Source organism: Camellia sinensis, chromosome 1 (assembly GCF_055761805.1).
Source record: "Camellia sinensis isolate YWXY chromosome 1, ASM5576180v1, whole genome shotgun sequence".
NCBI lineage: Eukaryota > Viridiplantae > Streptophyta > Magnoliopsida > Ericales > Theaceae > Camellia > Camellia sinensis.
In genome coordinates, this window is record NC_138961.1 from 108,419,586 (window position 1) to 108,430,352 (window position 10,767).

General features: G+C 36.0%; 1 long non-coding RNA gene across 1 annotated transcript; it reads left to right on the forward strand.

Annotated features, from left to right (window-relative positions):
* The first annotated feature begins 257 nt into the window (after positions 1–257).
* On the forward strand, positions 258–2,343 carry LOC145789897 (uncharacterized). Its single transcript, XR_014328367.1, has 6 exons — positions 258–407; positions 565–607; positions 1,554–1,622; positions 2,011–2,066; positions 2,159–2,201; positions 2,282–2,343. It is a non-coding gene; the product is annotated as an uncharacterized LOC145789897 (long non-coding RNA).
* Positions 2,344–10,767: the final 8,424 nt, after the last annotated feature.

The window sequence follows — 10,767 nt, forward strand, 5'->3', positions numbered from 1 at the left end:
TTTTTTCCCCCAATAAACTAGATATTCTATTTATAATCTACATTTTTTTAATACAAAAATAATTTATAAACTCATACTTGAAATCTTTTTATCTACAATTTTTTCCTTCAATTTTTATTTATTTTTATTTTTTAGGCAAAGGATTGAACAAAGCACTTGGAAAGTTTCTATGGTAGCACACATGCATCATTCTCATACCCCTCTCCCCTCTCTCTCTCTCCATCGGCGTCTCACACAAACACACGAGTGCCACCACCAACCACTGTTCCTCCGACTCAGAAACATGAACGCATCTTTGGCATTTGGAGTTTGATTCGCCTCCATAAATCCGCCGCTGCCGCCGTTGGCCTTGGCATCTTCGACGACAAATTTCTTCTATGGCGAGGTCGTTCGATTTCGATTTCTTTGTGAGGTCGATTCATCGTCTCTCTCTTTACACTTTGTTTCTTTACATATATAAATCAATCGTATACAATTTTTTATTTGTCTGATTATTTTCTTAACTGATTATTTTCTCCATAAATCGTTTTGTAATTTATGATTATTTTCTTAACTGATCTGTAGTTTAAATTACACAAATCCAGATCTCTCCTCTCTCATTCACCAGGTAACTAATTCGTACTTTTAGAGAGAGAAATGAAATAGCAATTTCATATTTGATCAAACATTGGTTTGGAGAAAATCGAAACACTTAGATTTGTCTAAAATTGTTGTGTTTTGTTGCTTTGTTTCTATATTGATTCACTGAACTACATCATTCTCTCCTGTGGTTGAAGAAAACTCAACCTCAATTTTTTAAATATTAACTATAAGAATCTACAACCTTTTGCAATTGCATTCATGTGGCTTAAAATCAAAATCTTCTAGTTGATGTGATCTTTTCTTCCTCACTGGACATAATAATGAAAATAATGATAAAACTGATGCAGGGAAGGGTAATACCCTATAATTTTTTTTTTTATCACGAATAGTTATTCAAAGTCTTTCTAGTTCCTCCCTCTCATAAAACACTAAAATGTGTCCAAAATATTTTTATTAAGAAACAGATTCATACATACATCCAGTGTGACCTCATCTATTAGCAAATATATGAATATGTAATATTTAAATGATTGTTACTCTTACCCCGTAGTTGTATAATTACACTTTGAAATTTGATTTTAGTTTTCAAAATTACAAATGAGGAACAATTTTGATTTTTGACAATTTTGATTTTTGAATACCTTTCATTGGAAGTTGACTCATTTATTGGTGGGATTTTTTAATTTCATTTATAATGATGATCATAATGTTTTTGATTGATATATTTTATGAGAAACAATATTGCAAGTTTTTCACAAGTTAACAGAATAAACAATGTGGCTCTCAAATTATAAGACTAGTTTTGTTTGTGAGAGCATATGCATGTGTCAATCTAATAGGCTAATTCAATCATGTGATAGTTTATTTTGTTTTTGCTATTTTTCTAATCAGTTAGTTCTTAAGTGTTTACACTTGCCTTTTGTTTTAGTTTCTCTCTTTATAAATATGTTTTTTTGTTTTTGTTTTTAAAGGTTTGGGCAATCGCAGACTCCAAACGACAAGGATTTCTAGGCTTTAAGGAGTTCATTACTACGATTCAGGTTGTACTTTGTGAGCTATTTCTTGTGTTTTTGTTAACAAATTGGTAGAGATATGACATTTGTTTTATTGTTACAATGACAGTTGGTGTCTCTAGCATAGATAGGACATGAATTAAACAAAGATCTCCTTAAAGTGATGGGTAATTAGATTTAGTATGCAAGTGGTATTTAGTTTTTGAGCAGCATATCCTACTAGATAACTTCTCTTTTTACTTTTGATGTATAAGCTTAGGTTTTTTATTCATCTGATTAGTGTTTGATTTTTGGATATACTCTTGTAGATGCTTGTCTCTTGTTGAGTTCAGGGTTCATGCTTTAACACTTCCAGTACATTGTTACTTTGATATTTGACTTAAGTTGATGTGATTTTCTTGTTTTACTTTTACAGATGACAGAGAGGTTATAAAACCACCATTGATGGAAGGTTTGGATGACTTGTTAGCAGTAAGTAGTCCTATTATTTATTCTTTTTATAGTTACTTCAAAAGGAGACTTTTAGTTCCATTGACCTTTTATTGGTGCTCCTCTTCCTCCAGAAGCATAAGGGTTCTAAAAGCAATGACAATTATGAGGCAAATGGTTAGTACAAATTCTCATATTTTGACATAAAAATGACATTGTTTCAAATCATTTAAAATATTTTTTTGATGTCAATGTAGGAAGTACTATGCTACAACCATCTTTGTCAGTAAATTTGTTTATATCAAAATGTACCAAGAAGGTAATAATTTTTTTATTATTACAATAATCAAAAACAAATATCTTCACAACTAAATTGAGGGCCACGGATTGTGCTCCTCTCATTGAAAGAATCACCAAAAGAGTTAAGAATTGGACTAACAGAGTTTTGTCTTATGCGGGGAGGAGCCAGCTCATCCAATCCATCTTTTTTTCCATGCAAGTTTATTGGTCTTCCTTGTTTATTCTCCCTAAGAAGGTCATTAGGGAGATTGAAAGTATTCTTAGAGCTTTCCTTTGGTCTGGTAGTGAGCTCAAAACCCACAATGCTAAGATTGCCTGGGATTCTGTGTGTGCTCCTAAAAGTGAGGGGGATCTTGGGTTTAAATCTCTTGGTATCTGGAATAGAGCTGCAATAGCTACGCATGTCTGGTTCCTCTTCTCTGGTGGCGAGAAGTCTATGTGGTGCCAATGGGTTAAATCCTATTTACTCAAGGGTAGAAGCTTTTGGAGGGTCAAAATCCCCCCTGACCCTTCCTGGGTTTGGAGGAAAATATTGTCTCTTAGGGACTGGATGTCTCCTCTAATTAATCACCAAGTTGGTTGTGGAGATTCTATATTCCTTTGGTATGACAATTGGCACCCTCTTGGTCCTCTATGGAAAAAGTTTGGGGACAGGATTATGTATGATTCCTGCCTCAACAGTGAGACCAAAGTCAGTCAAATCATCAATGGTCATTCTTGGAAGTGGCCTATTCCTAATTCTTGGGAAATTCAGGAGTTGATCTCATCTACTCCTGAATGCTGCAAACCTAACCCTTTTGAGTGTGACCAAGTTACCTGGAAACTTACTACTGATGGTAAGTTCTCCATTCACTCAGCTTGGAATCACTGGAGACGTAGTTTTGATAGAGTGGGCTGGCATAAACTCCTATGGGGCCCTCATAGGATTCCTAAAGTCAGTTTCATTGTCTGGGTTGCTATCCATAACAGGTTATACACTGGTGATAGGCTAATGCTGTTTGGTTTATCTCCTCATTCTCAGTGCCCTTTTTGCCTTGACCCTGGAGAAAGTCATTCTCATCTCTTCTTCAAGTGTAGTTTTACCAATAGAGTTTGGGGTGCTATTGAAGGCAAATGCAACATGAAGTGGCCTGTTTTGGATTGGCCTGATATTGTTACATATGCTACAAAAAGACCAAGGGTAACTCTCTTAGGGCTAATATTCTTAGCAATGCTTTCTTGTGCTCTATTTACCACATCTGGATTGAGAGAAATAATCGTGTTTTTAACAAAGAATCCAAGCCTGAAGAGGTGGTTATTAAATCTGTAATCCAGATGGTGAGAAGTAGAATGCTGTCCTTAAGAATCTGCCTAGCTCTGCTAGTGACGGCTGGTTTCTTGCCCAATGGAACCTGCCAACAACGATATTGAAGCCCCATATTATCAGATATGGGAGGGCTGCTGAGTGATGTGAGTTCCATATATGTGGGTTGAGTGTAGGTGAGCAACACTGTGTGTTTTGCGTAATGGTTTGGTTTTTTGCAGGTCTGTTCAGAGTTCACTATGGATGCATGCATATCTTTGAGGGTTGAGTGATGAGAGCAGTAAATTTTCACTTCACATGAGGGTCGAGTGAATTCAGCCACCAAATTTGTTTATGTTAATATATATTATATTTCTTTATTTGCAGGGTATGGAAGCTCAAGTCAAGTGGTGTGAGCCCATAAAGTGTGGGTCGAATGGTGTGAGATCCTATATTGAGGGCACTGCTACTGACTTAATTCATAGTAGATTGTATCTTATCTGCTGGAGGTACTTACTTATGGCTGTTCTTACAGGGTCTACTACAATGTATGAGCAGGACCTGGATTGTATGGGTTGGCAGCGGTGTCCAGATTTTGGGTACTGCAGACCTGTTGTTTCAAAAGATCTTGGCTTTTCAGATTTTGGGTTCGCTACAATGATTAAGTTCTGTTGGAGTTGCTGGTTTGTTGACAATCAGTCGTGTGGCAGATTGCGTGGCAGATGGTACTGTTCTGTGTTGATGGCTGCTTGTAGCGCCTTTGTGGACACTTGTCTTTCATTAAGTTATTTTTCTGTTTTGAATTTCTGTGTTTGGCTGTTAGGCGGTATAGATGCGATGGTTGTTCTTTTTGCCTACCTGTGCGGGATGTGCCAGGTTATCAGTACAGTGTTGCTTTTGGTTGTGTCGTCTGTATGGACTATTTTTCGCTTCAGTTTTGGGTTCTCGGTTGGATGTGTTCATGGGCCTCATTCGTATGTATGCGGCTTATGCACATATCTTTAGGGGTTTCCTTCTATGTATTGATTTTCTTTTTTTTAATTTTGGCAGCCCGCTTTGATTCCTTTTAGGTGGCGGTTTTCTCTTGTTCTTCATTCGTTTGTATAGTTGTCTATTAGGTCCTGGGGTATGCCCCTTGTAGCTGTGTAGTTCTCTGTCTTTTTTTATTTTATGTCTTATTCACCCAAAAAAAAAAACAAATATCTCACCAACCCACTTCCCTACCTAAAAAATACTATTACATATCAAATAGACACATGGATTAGAAAAAAAATTAAAAAAAAATCCTGATAGTAACACTCGACCATAATCACGACTTGCATTTGCCAAACAATATTTTCTTATTTTAAAACACAAAATAATAGAATTAACATTAATTAATACACTTAAAATCTACAAATTTAAAAACAAAAAAATCTACAAATTCACACATTGTTGTTTTGACATTTTTGAGTGCTTTGCTTTGGTGGTCAAAATATTCAAAGTACTTATGTTGTTTTGACATTTTTGAGTGCTTTGTTTTGGTGGTCAAAATATGCAAAGTACTTATGAGATTGAAGACGTTACTTGGTAATTTTAAAATATTATCATATGATATTTTAAATTAAGGATCTTGTAAACATGTGTGTTTATGGCATATATTAAGAATGTTTACAAAAGTAAATATTTGATACTACACATAATTTGTACATAATATATATTTTAAAAAAATTTATAAAAAAAATCTTTAATTTGATGTGATTAATTTATGGGCAAATTACATTGGTGGTCCTTACATTTTGCCTATCATTTTAGTCCATCCATTTTCAATTGGCTCAATTTTGACCTTTAATTTTAAAATTTGTGTCATTTTGGTCCGATTGATAATGTTGTTATTGTTTTTTATGGAAAATAATCATTGAATTAGTTGAGTTTAATTTACTAAATTTAGTAAATTTATAATTTTACTCAAAAAAATATGATAGATGCACTTATATGCATATTTTTCAAAAAAAATATTAAGAGTTATAATCAATTGGACTAAATTAAAATAAAATTATAAATTCAGGATCAAAATCAAACAAATTAAAATAATGGAGATCAAAACGACACAAAAATCAAATTACAAGGATTATTGTCGCAATTTGCTCTTAATTTATACATTGAATTCAATTCATGACTTTTTGAAGTTAATATTTTAAAATTTTAAGAAAAAAATATGTAAAAAATAACAATTAGTAATTAATTAATAATTAATGTGTTTTACAAATACTAATTAGTTATTAATTAATTTGTTTTACCAGTTCGAGGATAGGAAGGGCCAGGCTACCTGTGAGTCGTAATCGACCACCGATCCCAAATGGTACCCCGAGGGAGGAGAAGGGGAACGTCCAATGGTTCAGCTTCAATCTGACTAGCCAAAAACACACATGAGCCATCGATTGTTTGTATAAATCATCCTCATCAATACCAAAACCAAAACCAAAGGCAAGACCCGTTTAGAATGAATCTAGCCTAATATTCGACTCACAGAGAGAGGGCCTTTTGTTTCTCTCTCTCTCTCAGTGTGGGATTGTAAGAGGAGAGTATATGAAGATGAGGGGTAAGTAAGTAAGAGAGAGTGGGGTTGTAAGAGGAGAGGAGAGATGTGTCTATATATATACGAACATGAGGGGTAAGTAAGAGAGAGAGAGAGAGAGAGAGAGAGAGAGAGAGAGAGAGCATACAAGCAAGCAGCACAAGGCAAAGCTAATTCTCTCTTAGTAAGGTGAGGATGGCTTTTCTCTTTTGTCTACTGATTTGTTTTTATGCTTTGGTTTTAGTTGAAATTTTGTGATCTATCTTGTACTAACTAATCTTTCTTTCAAAATCACTACTTTTAATTGCTATCTTATTAACAGTGTTAAGGGTTTTGGATTGCAATGCATTTTGCTCCTATTCTTGCTATTTGTGTCTTGATTGATCTCAAGACTCTAAACCTAAAGTTGTAAACTGGTTTTGGAATAAATAAATAAATAAATAAAAACCAAAAGTTACGCTTCTTTTAGGATTTAAATTTGGTTAATCCATCTTGCTTTCTCAATTCAATTCATTATCTGTCTCTAAACGTTCTTATTTTGCTGAAGTTACTTGATCTTTGTTAACAAGTTTTAATCTTGCTAGATCTCATGGGATTTTTCTCTCATGGTTGTTTGTTTGGATGTTTTTCTGTAACGCCCTAAAAATACACAATAAATATGATCCAAAGCATACATAATTAGTAACATAAATAAGAGTAAATAAGAAAGTTTAATATAAATAAATGTCCTATTGGCTTACACTTTTCCAAACCTTGACTTAGTTACAACAAAAGTGAGCTTCGCTCATTACATCTTAAGCCCTTGGCTTTACAAAAATATATAATCAAAATAAAAAGCTCTTGCTCCAGAAAATCTTTCCAATGCTATTGCCTTGGTGGAGGCATTCCATCATTACTTGAAAATGTTTTTCCCAAATAGGGTGAACCACAACCCAGTAAGAATCATCTAACACAATATATGAAGTTTAGCAGAGATATAAGTACAAAGTGCATAAACAATGCTTGTAGTAAAACTTTTCACAACTTTATATACTCATAATATATCAATTCGATGTCTTAATCCATTTACTTTCAATTCATATTCTGTTCACTTATCTGTCTCAATTCATGAGTCAATTTCGTTATTTCTCAACAACCGAACTGAGGCTACAACTCAATAATTTTCAAATCATACAACACATATGCATAAAACACTTCAAAACTTCCATTTCACGGATATTTCGTTCGCGGGCAACCGTCAAACGAGACCCATGTAAAGGTAGGCTATGTAAGCATTACAATTGCCATTTTGCGGATATTTCGTCCGTGGCTAGGCACCCATGTATAATTTCGGGACTCTCACCTAGGACATTCCGACCAACTTAATTATAATGGAGTCCATCCCCTTGCTCCTCCCAAACAAACATACATATATAATGTATTTAAACATATAGTCACACGTGAAGTACATCTCCTTTCTCCTCCCAAACAAACATACATATACAATGTATTTAAACATGGCCATATTCAATGACAACCATCAAAAGATTAGTTTCAATTCACCTAATCCACATGCAATTTCTACAACAATCAAAGCTATCATCCACCGATAGTCCAATACAGTTATATCTAAACAGATATTCGATCTCAAATAGATAGTTTATTCCAAACTTCCAAAGGTGTGAAGTAATACATATTTAATTTGACAATTCATATCAAAGATCATCCAATTTTACATTTTCAATGCCAATTTCAATCATTTATACAAATTAACAATTTGATTCAATTAGGGAAAAAACCCCCTTTTTCCAAGTACCCAATCCAAATACCAAAATTCACCATTTTGACACAACACGAACATATTTTCAGTTCCAAAACTCATTTATTTCATATTTACCAAAAACCCCTATTTTACATTTCACCCCCAAACCCTAGGTTTGGTCAAACTATTCTCAAATCTCACCATTGTTACACAATAACAAATAATTAATCTAAAAATCATATGAGAGTGTAGAAAAATCCCTGCCTCAAAGGAAAAAGATGAGCTAAACAAGAGAGAAACTCCAAGAACACCGAAACCCACTTCTATTCGGATCAAAATGTAGATGTTGAGGTGCTCTAGCTTTTTCTCAAAGACACTAGGGTGGAAATCCCAACGGATCTAGATGAAATCTTAGAGAGAATGTGAGTTTTAGAGAGAGAATGTGTGGATCTAGGTTTTTTGGGAAGTTTGAGAGAGAGAGAGAGAATAAAAAGTGATTCAAGATGTCATCTTCACGAACTGTTATACACGTAGTCCGCTCGAATGTGAAAAATGATGCTCGAGTGTCAGACATAAAGGCCCGCTCGAGCGTGGAAAGTTACGCTCGAGCATGAAATACACATTTCTAGAAGTTTTGCAGACGAAGGACCCCGCTCAAGCTTGGGACTAGACGCTCGAGCGTCCGATGCACTCTCCCAGTATTTGTAGACCTGCAAAAGAAAATACTGAGAGTTAACAGATCTCGCTCAAGCGCAAGAGTGGCCGTTCAAGCGAAGGAGTAAAAGTTGTGAAGCCCGCTCAAGCACAAGAATATCCGCTCGAACAGAAGAGCCAAAAATCTGGGCATCACAGGCTTGGAAAAGCAACCAACCAACCTGTTCCAAATGCACAAATACAACCCGATAAGCAAGATAGAGGGGAGACAACTGAAACAAGATATGGATAACCATTCTAAACCATACCAACCCAAGTCCGGAATACAATAAGTGATGGGTCAAAATCGGAATCCCTATAACCTTTCCCCCTTAAGGAATTTCGTCTCCGAAATTACAAATCAAGTTCAAAATCATAACTAAACCATTCACAACCAGGTTTATTCTTACAAGTTCATCACCATGACTCGTTCTCCAGTCATCTATTCCCATCGACTCAATACACAAGCCCCACATTGAAAGTACATTTTACAAATTCCAAACATTTGCAATGTTTAAAACAAGATACAAGTTTTCAAATTTATTTATTTATTTATTTATTTATTTTAAACATAGCATATACAATGCTTCCAAAAGTGATACAATACATATGATACTCCATATCCTCAAACATAAGCAATGTTTATATTGAATACATATTTCCAAAATACCCATAATATATACAATGTTCACATAATCTAAAACATATACAATGCTTATATTTTTCATTACCATAATCAAAATCTCAGTGCATGTTTAGGCATCAACAAACAAGTCCAGATATTTCTCTCAGACTTCCAATTCACGTTCCCAAGTTGCTTCCTTAACTCCATGATGTTTCCACAACACTTTTACTAAGGAGATTGTCTTGCCTTGCAAGACGTGATCCCGTCTATCCAAGACTGTCATTGGTCTCTCCTCATACGAGGCATCCTCATCTATCTCCAAGTCGGTCTAATCCAATACATGCGATGGATCCGGCTCATACTTCTGAAGCATACTAATATAAAACAAGTCATGAATCCCGGAAAGCTGTGACGGTAACACCAAACAGCAAGCAACCTCCTCAATCCGATCAAGGATCTCAAAAGGGCCAATAAATCGAGGAGATAACTTCCTACTATTTCCAAATCTCATCAAACCTCGTTTAGGTGATATCTTCAGAAGGACATGATTTCCCACCTCAAAAGATAAAGGTCTCATACTATAGTCGGCATAACTTTTTTGGCGACTCTGAACCGTAACCAACCTCTTACGGATAAGTGCCACTTTCCCCGTCGTTTCTCGCACCAAGTTTGGGCCTAACAAAGGTGCATCACCCACCTCAGCCCAACATACCAGGGATATACACGGTCGGCCATACAAGGCCTCAAGCGGTGCCATGCCAATACTCGATTGAAAGCTGTTATTATAGGCAAACTCCACTAAGGACAAGTGCCTCTTTCACGAACCCTTGAAATCAAGCATACAACCTCAGAGCATATCCTCAAGGATCTAAATGGTACGCTCAGATTGCCCGTCAGACTGAGGATGATATGTAGTACTAAAGGTCAATCTAGTGCCTAAGGCACTCTACAAACTCTGCCATAATCGGCCTATGAAACGCGGATCTCTGTCCGAAACAATTGTCACAGGGACTCCGTGCAATCTCACTATGTCCCTAATGTACAGGTCGGCAAGATAGTCTACTGAATCGCCTACACGCATAGTTATGAATTGTGCAGACTTGGTTGACCAGTTAACTACCACCCAAATGACATCACCACCCCGTTGAGTCCTCGAAAAACCCACAACAAAATCCATCATGACATGCTCTCACTTCCACTCGGCTATAAACAAGGGTTACAACAGACCCGCTGGCCCCCGATGCTTGACCTTCACTTGCTGACAAATAAGGCACTTTGATACAAACACGACTACATCCTTCATCATATATCTCCACCAAAACTGGCGACTCAAATCATGATACATCTTTGTGCCTCCCGAATGCACCGCAAGGCATGAATGATGAAACTCTCGGAGTACTTCCTCTCAGTAAGACTCCGGCACGAACAAACGATCCCGGTATCTCACACTCTGGTCAGGATATACAATCAAGCCTCTTTCTACCTTTCCACTGGAGATCTTCTCCCTGATGGTTTCTACCTCAAGATCACCCCTCTGCGTTTCTA